At 35.9% G+C, this 17,573-nt stretch overlaps 1 protein-coding gene across 1 annotated transcript in view; it reads left to right on the forward strand.

Annotated features, from left to right (window-relative positions):
* FSTL5 (follistatin like 5) overlaps window positions 1–17,573 on the forward strand; it is a 736,076-nt gene that overhangs the window by 168,282 nt on the left and 550,221 nt on the right. The gene's annotated exons all lie outside the window — the stretch shown is intronic.

Consider the following 17,573-nt stretch of genomic DNA (forward strand, 5'->3'; position numbering starts at 1 on the left):
ACTTATATGTTCACATATAATCTTCTCTGAACTTTCCCTTAAAACATACCAACAGGGTGGGGGTATAGCATAATGGTTAATGGTTATACAAATAGACTTTCATGCTTGGGGGCTCTCAAGTCCCAGGTTGAGTCCCCCACACTGCTATAAGCCAGAGCTGAGCAGTGCTCTGGTCAAAACAAAACAAAAACATACCAACAATAAATTTTCAACATTTTGTCATTCTTGTGAAAGGGTCTTTACTGAACTTTTTTTTTTTACTTAAATGAATTTTATATAAGATTGCTCTTTCAGGAGTTGCAATATTATTTGTGTCCTATTATAACTAATTGGAGTAAGGTCTGTTAATTTACATGTAAAATTATTACAATTATTTATCCTTAAAAAACTCACTGTTCAAAATTTTTATGTTTGACTGCAAATGAGAATTTCTATTTCTAGGTTTGCTGTGTGATATACATTTAAATAATATGTGTATTTTCAGTATACTGGATATATATCTTCCTTCTTATGAAGGGTTTAGATATTTCAAGTTGATTAAAATTGTTTTTGTATTAATATTGTAGTTAAAATGGGTTTAGCTGGGGCAAAATCGTGGTGCACCTGGTTGAGTGTATATGTTATAAAGCTCAAATTTCACACACTACCAATGTATAAGCTATTGTTTTAATGACTCAAAATGTTTTACCTGTTACTATTGTTGTAAAGCATTTTAAATGACCATCATAATTTCTAATAATGTCACATTTCAATATTATTTCCACAAATATTCAGGAAAATGTAAATTTCTTTGGATTTGGGTTCAAGCCACTAGACTCCATCTTCAGGAGAAAGCTTCACAGATGCTCTGTCTCTCTCCCTTTCTATCTCCCCATTCCTCTCTCTTTCTGACTGTCTCTATCCAATAAATTAATAAATATAATAAATAAAAAGAGATACTTTAAAGTAAGTTTAGTCTGTTTTCTTCTTGATGCTTTGTTGCCTTGGGAAACATAAATCAGATCATTTGACATAGTGGGTAGTATGTCTTTTCAGCTGTTGTTTAGAAGTATGTTTCCTTTTATACTGTAATAAAATTTTAAAATAATGTTAGTCACTCCTTTTACTATTACTGACTGACAAGTGGTTAAGACCCTCACGCTATGGCTTCTAAATTACTGAATTGTAAGTAAGTCATGCCTGTATGTTATTTAAGGACTAATTGCATAGTTCTCTTTAGAAGAAATTTACACTTTCCTGAGTATTTGTGTAAATAATCTTAAACTGTGAACTTATTGGAAATTATGATGGCCATTTAAGATGTTTTTCAACAATAGTAAGAAATAAAAACATTTTGAGCCATGAAAACAATAGCTTATCCATTGGTAGTGTGTGAAATTTCTGAAAATGACATATTTAAGGGGCCTGGCAGTGGCACACCTGGTTAAGTTCACACACTATAGTGTACAAGGACCCAGGTTCAAGGCCCTGGTCCCCACCTACTGTGGAACACTTCACGAGTAGTAAAGTAGAGCTGTAGGTGTCTCTCTGTCTCCCTTCCTTCCACTCCCCTCTCCATTTCTGTCTCTATCCAATAATAAAAATAAACAAAAATTTTAAATTGATATACTTGACACTTTTTGCTAAGTGAGTAATGAATGTAAGCTGTATCCTCACTTGATATTCATGTAACAGTCTTCCCTAATAATTCATTCTTATTTCCTGACTAATTGAGGATCTCACTTGTCAGGATATATTTATTTTATTATCAGAAATGTATCCTGAGGAAGGGTTTAACCTTCTAATTTCCTGTATTCTGTGCTTTTTGCTGCTTATGACAATAATTGCAACTCTGGATTGTTAATAACAGTGACCTGAAATAGCACTAATGCACAAAGTGACTCTATTTCTCTTATGGATACACACTCACACTGATTTAAAGAATAAATATTCAATAAGCCATATTATCACTATTCACCAGTGGCATTTCAAATAAATTGAAAAGAGACTACATTATCAAATCTGTTTATTTTAAACATATTTGTGTCAAAAAACATTGAATTTTTTTTTAAAAAATTATTTATTTTCCCTTTTGTTGCTCTTGTATTTTTTTATTGTTGTTGTAGTTATTGTTGTTGCTATTGATGTTGTTGTTGGATAGGACAGAGAGAAATGGAGAGAGGAGGGGCAGACAGAAGGGGAGAGAGAAAGACACCTGAAGACCTGCTTCACCACTTGTGAAGTGACTCCCCTACAGGTAGGGAGCCAGGGGCACGAACCGGGATCCTCCAGTCTCTACGCTTTGTGCCACGTGCACTTAACCCCCTATGCTACTGCCCGAATCTCTACCATTGAAAATTTTATAAATATTATGAGAGACATTCCTTAAAGAAGAATCTTAATACAAGAACAATATATCAGGTACCCTCTGTTAAAATTCCCTAGAAGAGTTTTCATGATTGTGATTGATTTGTTTTTAGCATTTTTATTAGTTGCTAGTGATGAATATATACTTTAAAAGATGGAAATAAGTGCTGACTTATATTTTATGCTTTAATCAAAGAAGTTGAGTTTTTTTTAATTTTCTTTATCATATTTATTTATTTATTTATTGGATAGAGACAGCCAGAAATTGAGATTAGGAAGAGTGATAGAATGGGAGAAAGACAGAGACACATGCAGACCTGCTTCACCACTTGCAAAGCTTTCTTTCTGCAGGTGGGAAATGGGGGTTCGAACCTGGGTCGTTGGGCACTGTAGCATGTTACTCTTTACTCTCAACCAGGTGTGCAACCACCCAGCCGTAGAAGTTGAGTTTTTAATTTTCCAAACAATTAAGATATTTACTACAATAAAAAGGATAATTCCTTCTAGAATTTTGCATAAAGTCATGTTCTAGCAAACACCAGAACATTGACTTTAACCTGCATTATTTGATACAATATGCAAAGACTAATTTAAGATGGATAAGACCTGAGACAATAAAATACATAGAACACATCTGTGATCACCAATGACAGAGACAGAGATGTTTTAGGGGCCTTAACTTCAACAACAAGAGAAACAATAAAAATATAATTAATGAGATTGCATCAAATTCGGTGCTTCTACAGAGTGAAAGAAACTGCCAATAAAAGAAGCCATCCAATCCAACTTAATGGAAGGAAATATTTCCCTGTCATATATCCCACATATTGTAGCTTTATGTAGATACTTATATGTTATACACAAGATATAGGAATAACTCAATAATAAGAAAATATATAAATGCATTTATAAGATCATAGATGTCATAAATGGTCAGTCCTCTGATGGATATGGACAGGGTCAGTTGAAAACATTTTGGAAAAGATACATCATTCCAGATGCTGTGAAGATTGCTTATCTGTGACCAGGGAGATCTAAGTACCAAAATTGATATACAACTAGAAATCGAGAGGGAAGAGGATAAAAAAAAAAAAGGAGAGAGACACCTGTAACTCTGCTTCACCCCTCACAAAGTTTTCCCCCTGCAGGTGAGGACCAGGGACTCCAACCAGGTCCTTGTGCGTGGTCACATATAAAACCAGGGCCATCACCATCAGGCCTGAGAAAGTTATTTTTTTCACATTAATTTTTTAAAATTTCTTTATTGGTAGATTGATGGTTTACAGTTGACAGGAAAAAGTTCTGTTGACAGTAAAATGTTACCAAGTAGCATAACATGCTCCAGAGAAATATTTCGTGAAAGAAAAAGTCCATAGGAAAATAATTCATGTATAGGAACTCTTTCTGTAAGATTTATTTGTCAAGAGAAATATAGAATGAAAGAAGAAAGAGAGAAAGAGAAAGGAGGACGAGGGCCCTCCTCAGCTCAGGCATAAGATGGTAACAGGAATAACCTCTTTTGAAGAAAAGAAAGTATATTTTATGTTGTTTTTTATGCCATAACAATTGTATCATATCAAAATTGTTCTATTTTCACTCGTTTTGTTTTATAAAAAAGTCTTTGAAATTAAAATGAGAAAAACATTCTCACAAGGAATTACTGAAGCCCTTGATATTTATGTATAATCAAGGTACGATAGTAACTAATTGCTAGCATATTATATCTCAAGTTTCAATCCTTTGTATTTTATATTTTATATTATAAATATATATTGATTTTTGGATAACAAAGCAGTTTAACAATGTAATTCCTGTCCTTCTGAGCATATTTTCAGATTTTTCTAATTAGCTGACATGTGTTTCATTTATGATATTTTTACTATTAAATAGGTTATAACATGTCATATGAATACTATTTTGTAACTTTTGTGGTAATGTGAGATTTTGAAATAGAAATGATAATGTGTAGATGCAAAAGTCTGAAAGCCGTTATATCTATAAGGTAGTATTTTCTACATTGAAAATTTAAAAAAATACAGTTGTATAATTGCACACAAAAAGCTTAATAGAAAAGTATTAATCATAAATAACCTAACTGATGTCTCCAAATGCCTCACCAAATAACTTTCAAGAACTATAGATTTCAGTGTAATAATTTCTCACTGAAAATTAAGGCGATATTCATCTTCTATTCTTGAAAAATTAATTTAGACAACTCCGTACAATTTTAGATGATCTTGATGCATGTTCTCCTGTCACAGCAAACAGGAAGACAAACATCTTTCTGTACCTAATGATGTTATTATCAACCAGGAGAGGTTTCAAGAAGTATTTGATCATATTTCTCATCTATGCCAAGAAGGACACAGTTTATATTATCCCAGAGACACCATTATTTCCCCTATTTTTGCATACATTTGCTGGTATTTAAAAGCATGCCTATAAATCATCTCATTCAGTAGGCTATTGCTTTTGGTTTCAGGGTGATTAATTTTGCACCTCATTTTGCCCACCAGGAGGCAGTCCTATCTAAAAGAATGTAAGACCTAGCAGATATAGTAAGTTTGGTAGACCATTCCAAAGTAATTGGATTTCTTTTTTTTTTCTAATAGAAATTATTGTTGGCTGAATGTAATATAAAATAAATATTGTTTAAATAATATTTTAACATATTTAGATAGTTTAACACATGTAGATATTTTAACAAGTTAAATAAAGCTTTTTTTTAAAAAAAGTAATCTGGCAAGGAAACATACCAAACATACAAAATATTTAAACTTAAATTCTAAGGTCTTGACATTGATTTGTTGTTCAGTTACAAATACATTTATTTATTCTAAAATTTTAGCAGAGTTAGTTTTATGAAAACTTTTTTTAATTCCATAAACTGCTTTGTCAAATAACTGAAGGTAATGATTCAAAAATATTGCCACATTGTGTTTGAGGGTTGCTTTTATTTAACTGAAAGAAATATCTTACTTGCAATGTAGAATTACCTTTTGTGAAAGTACAGTACTTGATCATATGCACAGTAAATATTTATAAAAGTTCGTAGTTTTATTTGTTAATGCAAAATATTTGGTCTTACCAGCTTTCTCCTTTTGTTTTAACTCCCAGATATCTTAACACAAATTTGACTTATTTCCTATCTTAGCTGAATATCTTACCTAGTATCTTAACATTTAATGTGATTTTTAAAAATATTTATTTATTCCCTTTTTGTTGCCCTTGTTTTTTATTGTTGTAAAAATTATTACTTGATGTCATTGTTGCTGATTAAGACAGAGAGAAATGGACAGAGGAGGGGAAGACAGAGGGGGGAGAAAAAGATAGACACCTACAGACCCACTTCACCACAGTGAAGGGACGCCCCCTGCAGGTGGGGAGCCTGAGGCTCAAACTGGGATCCTTAGGCTGGTCCTTGCACTTTGCACCACATGCACTTAACCTGCTGTGCTACTGCCCAACTCCCCCCGTCTAATGTAATTTTCAAAATAATTATTTATCAGTTGGTGATAGAGAGAGGCAGAAAGGAGGATTAGAGCATCGTTTTCACATATGCAGTATCAAGGATAGAACTCCCAATCTCATGCTTGTAAGTTTAACACATTAGCCTCTGATCCACCTCCTGCCTCATTAATGTAGTATTATTAACTATTTTGTAAGCTATTTAAGTTTTCAAATTAAGACTAGTATGCATTTTATGTAAAAATATTGTTATATGTATGATATATATAAATATGGTGTATATATATCATACTTTGTGACTTCTATGAGACTAAGTAATGATATCCAAAAATTTTAAGAATGCTGAACAAGGGTTTTATTGACAAGAAAAAAGGATTTGTAATTTGGGAAGTGTGTCTGACAAAATAAGATGTAGATCAAACTTTGAGTAGGGAGGTAGGGAGCAGTCTAAATATATACCATGTAGAGCTAGGATGATGCAGTCAATAGTATATGCATATTACGTTGTTTCCCAGGTGGGGAAACTATGCATATTTGTGAGAGGGGACTTGAGCATGTGCAGCTGAAGAACATTTCCTAACATAAATAACTACACTTCACATATAAAGAAAATGGTCAAGGAAAATTAGCGATAAGTTTGGTTTTTGTTTTTTGTATGGCAATGACAAAACCATGGCTTTTGTTTGAAAAGATGTAGATACACAGTTTCTAAGGCCATTTCCATCCATCTAGTCAAGGATATGGGGAACTGTTTGTTTTTGAAAATTTTTATTTATAAAATGGAGATATTGACAAGACTATGGGATAAAAGGGGTACATTTCCCCACAATGCCCAACCCCAAAGCCCCATATCTAATCCCCTCCCCTGATAGCTTTCCTATACTTTATCCCTCTGGGAGTATGGACCCAGTATCATTATGGGGTACAAAAGTTGGAAGGTGTGGCTTCTGTAATTGCTTCTCTGCTGAACATGAGTGTTAGTAGGTCGAGCCATACTCCCAGCCTGCCTCTCTCTTTCCCTAGTTGGACAGGGATCTGGGGAGGCAGAGCTTCAAGATACATGATGGGGTCATCTGTCCAGGGAAGTCAGGTTAGCATCATTGCATCATCTTGAACCTGGTGGCTGAAAAAGAGTTAAGATATAAAGCAGAACAAATTGTTGACTAATCATGAACCTAATGGTGTGAATATTACAGATGAAGATTGGGGTCTCCGTTTTGGGAAAAGCTAGTAGGTCTGCTTTAGGTATATCCCAATGGCCCATGACTTTATTAGTTTTTGCCTGCGCCTGACATCTAATATGCAGGTGACCTAAGTTATTGTCTGAGGAGATGGTGTCATAGTTGGAAGAAGGACTAGAAAGCTGGATCAGGGAAGAGAGTAGCTTCTAAATATGGGGAAAGTGTATAAATATTGTTAACTGTGAACCCCACTGGTTTGTTCTGGGGCCCATATTCAGTTTAGGAGTCTTTGTAACCTCTGCATCCCTTTAGGTCTGGGCTCATATTTTGTGTTCACATCTAGAATCATTCCAGGCTGCACTAATTTCAGGACCCATCTTCCTCGGGTAATAGGTAGAGTATGTTGTCCAACCTCCCTTCTTAGGATGGAACATTCTTTACCTCTGTTGATCCACATTGAGGGCAGGGTCCTATGAGGGCACACAAAAGGGTCCATTATGTTGTTCCTGATGGAGATGACCAGTGACCGTGGAGAGAGGGATCTGTTAGAGGTCTAAGCCCATCATGTATGTGTGGGAATCCCAGGATTCCCTAACTAGGGCCCCAGGTGAAGGTGGCCTGGTAGTGACTAAAGAGTTCATTAAATTATGTCATTGTCTTGCCCTTATTCAGCTTTTGTAGTCCTTAATTTGTCTGACAAAATTAACTTTGGAGTGACTGAGGGACATGTAATAGGAGGTTGGTGAGGAGGATATCTGGGTCTAAGTAGAAACTGCTTCACTAGGTACCTTAAGGTGTCTTTTTAGGTCTTTCTACTTGCTTGCTTCATTTATTGACTCACTGTGAACTATTGTGCACTTTTGCTTTAAGTTATACATTTCCCCCTAACTTATGGACACATGAACATATGCCCTATCACATGGGTCCTAGTCTATATCTAGGTTTTGAGGTTTTGTTAAGAAGTGTGCCACTTTAAATGGAGTTAAGGAGTCCTATGAGCTAGGAAATGTCTCACCATTGTAATGAAGCTGAAGGGTTGACATTCCACTCCTGACATCTCTGAACACAGTCTGAAGTGAAGCCTGCTGAGGTGGTACTGGTTGCATGGATTAGGTTGGGTTCCTGAAGTAGTACTCTTATACAACATATTTATAAGTTTCTGTCTTGTCTTAATATAAGTAAAAAAAAATCACATGTAGCCCATTCTCAGATAGGATGTTATTATACCCTCCAACTGATAAAGCTCATGTCACTGTCATCTTTGTTTCCTTACCCCAAGAAATTTCATCACAGTTTTGAAGAGAAAGAAAGGGTAGCATTGGTCCCAGGTGGTGGCAAGCTGGTTGAGTGCACATGTTACAATGCACAAGGACCCAGGTTCATACCCTCAGTCTCCATCTGCAGGGGGAAAGCTTTGTGAGTGATGAAGCGGTGCTGAAGGCGTCTCTGTCTGTCTTCCTCTCTGTCATCCTCTGACCTTTTGATTTCTGTCTATCTCTATCCTATAAATAAATAAAGATACTTTTTAAAAAATTAAAACAGAAAAAATAAAGGGTAGCAGAGTTTCAGAACATTTTTTCCTATTTGAAACAGTGATGGATTAGTTAATCAAGGAAATTCATTTATCATGTCAACATCATATAACATGGGATTTAGACTCAACAATCTTAGGCTCCTTTGTTGATTTCCCAACTTACAGACTCCCAACCTGCTTATCTCATCTGTAATATAAATATAGTATACCACAAACTGCTGTTTTAAGAGTTAAATGAGGCAAACAACAGAGCCCTTTTGAGAGTAATAAAAACTCTTGATTCTTGTTTCTTATTTCAATATTGAAGTGTCTACTATCATTTGAAAACATCTATGGTAGAATTGTATTTATGAAAAAATAGTCTTTAGTTTCATAAATTTAAAATTAGTGCTAAAATATTCTGACATGATGCCTTATTATTTTACATAATTGAATTTCATAATTCACATATAGTTCAGACATAAAATCATGTGACCTTCTAAAATTAGCCTCAAATAATCCTATCATATTGAGCTTGCATTATTCTTACCAAGTCCCCAAATTCATGAAGCCTCAAAAAGAAAAGTTAGTCTTAACACCTGGACATTCTTTGGACATCTGCATATAGAGAAGTTATTTTCCTTGAGTGGAGGAGACATATCCTCCTCAGAACGTAGTAAGATGCTGAAGCAATGGTTTATATTAATGTTGGAGAAATTTTAAAGAGAAAGAGAGAGAGATACAGGAAATCAGGCTTAATTTTAGGTCACTAGTCTTAAAAAACTCTTCTTTTTTCAGAAATATTACCCTGTTATTCTGGTTAAAAATTTTAGAAAAGAGGATTGATAATCTCAGTCACATCAGATAACTAAACTTAATTCAAGAGATAACTTATTATTTATTAGTAGTGAGGCTAGCTGGTAAGGAAATACAAATTAAAGGCAAATTTCTGCTTTAAGGAAGATGTGAGAACTGAGAATCCAGAATCAGAGCAAATAAGTCTAGTCACAAAGAAGTGTGGTATATTGAGAAAGGCACTAAGTACTGTGCAGGCATAGTATAATGTGAGAGGACAGGAAGGAATCTAGGAAATTGGGGGAGTGGAATTTCAGAACAGATTTTTCTTTCTTTTTTTTAATAGTAAAGACACATTTTTTTCTATAAAACTGGAGATGATGTGGGAGGGAAGCCTGTGGAGACCTAGAGGTTGTGGTGTATTGGTTGAACTACAAATTATTTAATATTATATTTTTCTGATGAGAATTAAAGCAGGTTTCAAATCATAGAGAAAAATAGATCCATAAAGAATTTATAGCTAGGGAAATAAAACTACCAAATTTTTTTGACAAAAATAATAATGATGATAGAATGAAGATATTGCCCAAGTCAAATAGAATACTGGTATTGGGGGAGTCCAGCCAGCGGTAGCTCAGCGGGTTAAGAGCATGTGGCAGGAAGTGCAAGGACCCACTTAAGAATCCTGAGTGCCCGCCTCCAGGAGAGTCACTTCACAAGTGGTGAAGTAGGTCTGCAGATGTCTGGCTTTCTCTCCCATCTCTATCTTCTCCTTGCTCCATTTCTCTATGTCCTATCCAACAACAAGGACATCAGTAACAACAACAATAACTACAACAATAAAAAACAACAAGGACAACAAAAAGGAAAATAAATAACTAAATAAAATTTTAAAAAAGAATACTGGGGGAGTCGGGCGGTAGCGCAGTGGGTTAAGCTCATGTGGTGCAAAGCATAAGGACCAGCATAAGGATCTGGGTTTGAGCTACCGGTTCCCCACCTGCAGGGGAGTCCCTTCACAGACAGTGAGACAGGTCTGCAGGTGTCTTTCTCTCTCCCTCCCTGTGTTCCCCTCCTCTCTCAATTTCTCTCTGTCCTAACAATGGTGACATCAATAACAACAACAATAATAACTACAAAAACAATAAAAAACAAGGCAACAAAAGGGAAAATAAATAAATATAAAAAATTTTTTAAATAATACTGGTATTGGTTAATAATTACAGATTACATTAGGAAACATGTAATTATTAACCTGAAACTATTAGGAACAAGTTAAGCTATTTCCCTATTTGACATGCTGCAAAAATATTCTTCTATGATATGAAATTATTATTTCCCCCTGACCTGTGGACACAAAAACTTATGTATGACCACAATAACAATTTTGCTTGGTAGTTTTGCATTCAAGTTCTCAAGATACAGTAGTTTTTATCTCTGAGTTTAACACTAAATATCTCAGTGACCAGTGATCTTTTATTATTTGATCCAGTACAGTAATTCCTCATTCACAAATGTGGACACTGTTAGTTGATTATATTTGGTTTGCTTTCTATATAAGTTATTCAATACAGAGTACATAACTATAAGTGTGCAGAGACGCTAAAATGTTGTTATTATATTTTTTATAAAATATGAAACACTGACAAAGCCATAGGATAAGAGGGGTACAACTCCACACAGTTCCCACCACCAGAACTCCGTATCCCATCCCCTCCCTTGATAGCTTTCCTATTCTTTAACTTTCTGGGAGTATGGACCCAGCGTCATTGTGGGTTGCAGAAGGTGGAAGGTCTGGCTTCTGTAATTGCTTCCCTACTGAACATGGGCATTGAGAAGTCAATCTATATTCCCAACCTGACTCTCTCTTTCCCTAGTGGGGTGGGGTTCTGGAGAATTGTGGCTCCAGGACACATTGGTGGGGTTGTCTGTCCAGGGAAGTCTGTTTGGCATCATGCTAGCATCTGTAACTTGGTGGTTGAAAAGAGAGTTAACATATAACAAACTAAGGCTTGAATCCTGTTTCGTAGATGTTGGAAGGAGACATGGGACTCTAGGTTCAAAGTTAACAGTGGGTTCTTACAGCTGTAATGGAAATCACACTGTTTGTCTTTATACCCACAGGGAAATTCTAAGGCCAGATGATGACTGTACTTGTGACAGTTGCATCACAGGCTAGGAACTCCCATGCCCTCTTGCTTTGCTAATTTAGGAGATACACATATTTTATAAAGGATAGGAGACATGCATGACGCTTTCCTTGTTGAATGACAGAATTTTATTATTACACTTCACAGTAATCATGCATCCTCCTACGTATTCTAGAGGGTGGTACACCATCAGTGCTTTGTATTTCACCAAATGTGGAAAGAAGTGCAAGAGACTCCTGAATTATTGTTCAAAGCATTGAGAATGCTCAGAATACAAAGAAACTACTCGATGAATATTTATAATTGAAACCATCACAGCCACCATCACTATTCAGAGAGTATTATTTTCTCCTTAGGTATCCTTTCAGGCTCAAATGAGTATAGAATAGAGCACCTGTGGAATTTTCACCTATACTGCCTTTTTGTTGATGCTTAATGGAAGCCTAAAAATTTCTGAATTAGCTTCTAAGGAAACTTGACAAAAACCCAACTGTATAAATTATAAAAGAAAAAATACAGAGAAAGACAAATATATAGCTTTTCTCTCTTTGACGAAAATTTAGAGTCAATTTAATAAAGCAATGAAATACAGAGAATTAAAATCATAATTACCATGACCTAGGATGTGGTACAATGGATCAAGTCTGCTTCTCTCAAGTATAAGGTTGCAAATTCAGTCTCTGGCATCTCATAAATAAATATATAAACAAAATATCTTTAATAATAATTATGATAGTTTATACTTTTGGGGTAATTACAAGTGTAAGTCCCAGTGAAAACTTGTCATCATTATTTCTTTTGATTTTACATATATGAATAGCAAGGAATTTATTGTATCTACTATTTCAAAGAATATCATAAGGAAGTTGTCATCCTAGATTTCTTCATGACTAACAATATCAAATTTACAGACCAGAAAACTTGAATAATACTATCAAAGGCTACAAAAAGTGGGAAGTTGTTTATAGCTTTTGTTAGGATAAAAATACTTAGATTTGGGGGTCGGGAGGTGGCGCAGTGGGTTAAGCTCACATGGTGCAAAGCTCAAGGACTCGGTGTAAGGATCCCGGTTCGAGCCCCGGCTCCCCACCTGCAGGGGAGTCACTTCACAGGCGGTGAAGCAGGTCTGCAGGTGTCTATCTTTCTCTCCCCCTCTCTATCTTCCCCTCCTCTCTCCATTTCGCTCTGTCCTATCCAACAACGAACAACATCAACAGTGGTAATAATAACAAGTGGCTACAACAACAAGGCTAACAAAAGGGGGGAAATGTGGCCTCCAGGAGCGGTGGATTTATGGTGCAGGTACTGAGCCCAGCAATAACCCTGGAGGAAAAAAAAAAAAAACTTAGATTAAATGGACTAATCACTATGGGTATGAAGTAAATAGTAAGTATATGGGCAAATTAGAAATATGTTATCATATTGTTTCCTTGGTTTATTATTAAATATTAAGTATAGGATTGGTGGGATGGTTATGACAAAGATAGACATATATAGACTGAAATGAAAAAAGGGAAAATTTAGCAGCCACAATTCACAATTTAAAGTAAGTTTTGTGGCACTGAAGAAGAAAATCTTTATTTGATCTGAAAAAAAAAAGTAAAATACTTGACATACAACACAGAAAATTTTTCAGGCGGACAAAGTAGTTATGGTAAGCAGACTTTAATGCCAAGGATCAGGAAAGGAAAAATAATTTAAATAGTATGCTTGGTTTCTAAGTTATATTAGTTTATGTGAAAGTAAACATAATTCTTTAGAATTACCATAACCCAATATGTTGCCTAATACGAAAACAATATCCACAAATAAAACCACTATCAAATTGACACTACCAGTTATGTACAATGCTACGTAGCAATAAGACTCTTAGAAATCAAATGGAAAGTAATAACCTGACAATGTACAGCTATGAGGTTTGTTTAAACCTATGTAAACTTACAGCATTTATCTCTCCAGTCATCATAGTATTTCCCAATGCATGCCTCTTTTTTTTTAAATTATATCCAGCTACATCAATTTCATTGTCTATCTGCCATATCTTGTTAAAGGATAATTTTCAAGATACTTTTGTTAAAATGTAAGAGGATGCAGAAATATCAAAACTACTTTGTCAGAGAAAAAGTGGGCTATTGTGTGGTCATTCTGGAATTAACATACTGGAAAATAGTCTATATCATGACAGCACATAGCCATCTGTCATCTGGTCTGGACACCATAAGTCCTGTTACCTCAATCACAGCAGGAGCAGCAGGCACAGGTAGCCATCCACATAGGCATTTACAAAGGCTGACAAGTCAGGAAGATTATTAGAGCCAGGACTAGAGAGGAATTTAACTCCCTCTACCTAGAATGTTTTAAAACTTAATTCTAACCCATTCTATAGTGTAATTACCAAGTGTTTATTTGATCTGCAGTTTAAACTTCTTTGCATTTTATCAGAATAGTATAGGACATTGTATAACCAAAAAACCAATGTAAATCTTTTTTGTTCATGAGCTTGTACATTTGTGTGTTTGTGTGGTGTTTTGCATATGCGTGTGTTTGTTTTGTTAGGGTAGATTTTGAGCCCAGAAGATGCCCAAATGGATCTAAAATAACTTTAACTCTGGGATTATTCTCCATAATGTGAAAATCCACTCCAATTTTCTTTCATTTTTCAAATCACATCCAGCCATGTTATGAACTATATTAGATCCAAAGGCTTATATTGAGATTATAAAAGAATATAGAAATGCTTCAAATGCAATTATAAATCCCTTTCTTACTTGAAGCCTGGGGAAGCCATTAAAGAAATTTAATCAGATATCTAAATCACTATGTAAGTTAAAATATAAAGATACTTAAGTCCAAAGGAACTGAGACTCATGAAATAATCAATTATATAACTTCTTGAAATCCAAGGAATATGGAATTTGTTTCCTTTTTTTTTTCTTTCTGTCTAGCTCAGTGTGAACCACAGGGGATGTTAGCGCTTGGTTGTAATGTGCCTTCTTTCATCATTTGCAGCCTAGACATCTGTTTTCCACAGGTTTAGAATGATTTTTCTCTCACAAACTCAGAATCTCAATTAGGTGAATTGATGTGCCTTTCTTTGAAAGTGTCCAAAGACTGGCACAATCTGTAGTCTTGCCCAACTAATTTTCTGAAGAATTTCATCTCTAGAATGCCAGCAAAACATTTCACTCAGAATTATATTTATGGAACTTAGAATTTATATTTGGCTAAGACAGAAACAGAAATTCAGTGACATATAAAGAGCTGAAATATGCTAAGCTGGCAGTTGCCCATATCTATGAACCTTGAAAATAATTTCTATCGAAAGACACCTTTCACTGTGAGGTAAATTTTAGTAGTTGGGGAGGTAGGAGATAGCTTATATATGTGCGCCTTTGTGTTGAGTCCCTGGGAACTGTATATAACAGAATGACCTCAGTTGTGTCCTCTCTCTCTCTCTCTCTCTCTCTCTCCCTCCCTCCCTCCCTCCCTCCCTACCTCTTCTTAGAGCTAGAGATCAAAAGGTAAGGGGGAGAGAGAGAGAAAAATCTGCAAACCTGCTTCACCACTCACAAAGTTTCCCCCCCTGCTGGTGGGGACCAGGGGCTCAAACTTGGATGCCTTAACATGTGCACTCAAGCAGATTCGCTGCCACCTGGCTCCCTAATTTGGAATGATGTCACTGGGCATGAACATCACAGACAATCAGTCATCAAGGTCTATTTTTAGGACAGCAGTAACCCTGATCTGACTCTATAATTTAGGGAACAGTTTGTGTTGTTTAAGTTATTCAGTCACAACATCACATAAACAGATGTGGAGTAATGAAATGGAATTTTGCACCCTAGTTTTTTAAAAGAATTTATTTATTTATTTATTTATTTATTTATTCATGAAAAAGATAGGAGAGAAAGAACCAGCCATCACTTTGGTACATGTGATGCCGGGGAATCGAACTCAGGACCTCATGCTTGAGAGTCTAGTGTCTTAGCCACTGCACCACCTCCCAGACCACATGAACCCTGATTTTTATCCTTATTCAGGAGCTCTAAAGTATAACCCATCAGTGCTGCCATGCAGGTAGACTCTTCTGGCTATGTCTTTATCTTTTTGCAAGCAACAGTTTTTTCTTTCTTTCTTTTTTCTTTTTTTAATCACTGTGACTCCTTTGACTTGGAATGTATTAGCACATACATGGTATTTTCAGCTGATACTTCCATGCAAATATGGAAGATAATAAAGTTGAATGTGTGCCTGTTAACCTTTGGTTACGCAGCCAAGCACTATCACGCTGGTGGCCTAATGCTAAGGTTTCTGAATGGTTGAGACCTGAGAGTTCCCCGTAGTGTTTGAGGTATCAAAGTGGTTTCCTGGGAGAATTTAACCAGAACCCACCCTGCAATGTCCAGAGACAAAGACCAGGATTCTGCAGGAAAACTTTCTTGTCCAAACATTGTGTAATGTCCATATGGCTCATCTAGACCTATTTTACATCTAAGGATCCCAACTGTTGAAAGGGAAAGACTATTGCAGAATTAATACAGAGGAGGCATTAGCTCTCTCTCTGCTCAAGTCTACGTGCCCACACCTTTGTTTTAGGGAATAGTCAAGTAGGTGAATAGGCAGGTTGAAAATCTAAAAAGAGGGGTTAGAGAAGACATTGGGGTCCAGCTACATAATGGTGGAAAAAGACCTAATTTGGAGGTGAGAATGCTATGCAGACAGTTATCATGAGGAGATAAGAAATCATACCTGTGTCAAAACTGTACTGTGAACCATTAAGCCTTCAACTAAGTGATAAAAAAAAAGGGGAGGTGAATTTAGCCAGAAACTCAAGGCCAGACCAAAGCGCAGGGACCACTGAAAGGATCTGGTTAGAGACCCCAGCTCCCCACCTGCAGGGGGGGTCGCTCACAAGTTGTGAGGCAGGTCTGCAGGTGTCTATCTTTCTTTCCCCTCTCTGTCTTCCTCTCCTGTCTTGATTTCTCTCTCTGTCCTATCCAATAACAAGGACAGCAATAACAACAACAACAACAGCAATAAACAACAAGGGCAACAAAAGGGAAAAATAAAGAAACTTAAGACCATATGGAAATTGGTCATCTAAGTCAATGAATTCAATGACTTTCCCCCACAACAAAATTTATAACAGGTCTGTAGCTCTGCTGTATGCCAAAAAGACAAAGGGCAAGCAGCAACATATGTTGGTGTGTGTTTCTGCTCAATATTCTTTCTTTTTCAAATTCAGTTTTAACCTATATACTGATTATTGCAAACACATTTCCTGCAGAATGTTTAGAGTTGTTATCATTTGCTTCACCCATTTTATAATCTCTGGAGTGCCATGAGTCTGATTTCTTTGGGGTTAGAGTATCAGGCTTTCATATTATTTTACTTTCTTTTTTTATAATTTTTTAAAATATTTTTATTTATTCCCTTTTGTTGTCCTTGTTGTTTTATTGTTGTAGTTATTATTGCGGTCGTTGTTGTCATATAGGACAGAGAGAAATGGAGAGAGGAGGGGAAAACAGAGAGGGGAAGAGAAAGACAGACACCTTCAGACCTGCTTCACTGCCTGTGAAGCGACTCCCCTGCAGGTGGGGAGCTGAGGGCTCGAACTGGGATCCTTACACCGGTCCTTGTGCTTTGTGCCACATGTGCTTAACCCACTGTGCTACTGCCCGACTCCCCCATATTATTTACTTTCTTACATTTTACCTCTCATTTTATAAAAGCTTTTGTATTCTATTTGTAAACTTTGTTTCCTGGACCTCTCTTACTATTTTTACCATTTTTATGTATCTTTCCAGACTTTAATTTAAAAATATGTTTAACTATACTCCATGACTGCCAAGTGCTTCCATTATTTATATAAATTGTTTGTGCATCATTATTTTCTTACTTATTTCCTTTCCTTTCCTTTTATTTATTTCCTACTTTTTCTTTTCTTCTGATCATGCTTGCTTATTTGCTTTCTCTCTTTCTTCCTTTCCTCTTTTTCTCATCTTTTGTCATCACCTGGAGTCCTTAGCATACTTGTTCAACATTTCAAGGTAGGAAGAGAGAAACACAGAGACAAAGAAAACCATCAAAGTTTCATTTCATCCAGTGGGGCCCAGGCTC

Source organism: Erinaceus europaeus, chromosome 19 (genome assembly GCF_950295315.1).
Source record: "Erinaceus europaeus chromosome 19, mEriEur2.1, whole genome shotgun sequence".
Taxonomy (NCBI): Eukaryota; Metazoa; Chordata; class Mammalia; order Eulipotyphla; family Erinaceidae; genus Erinaceus; species Erinaceus europaeus.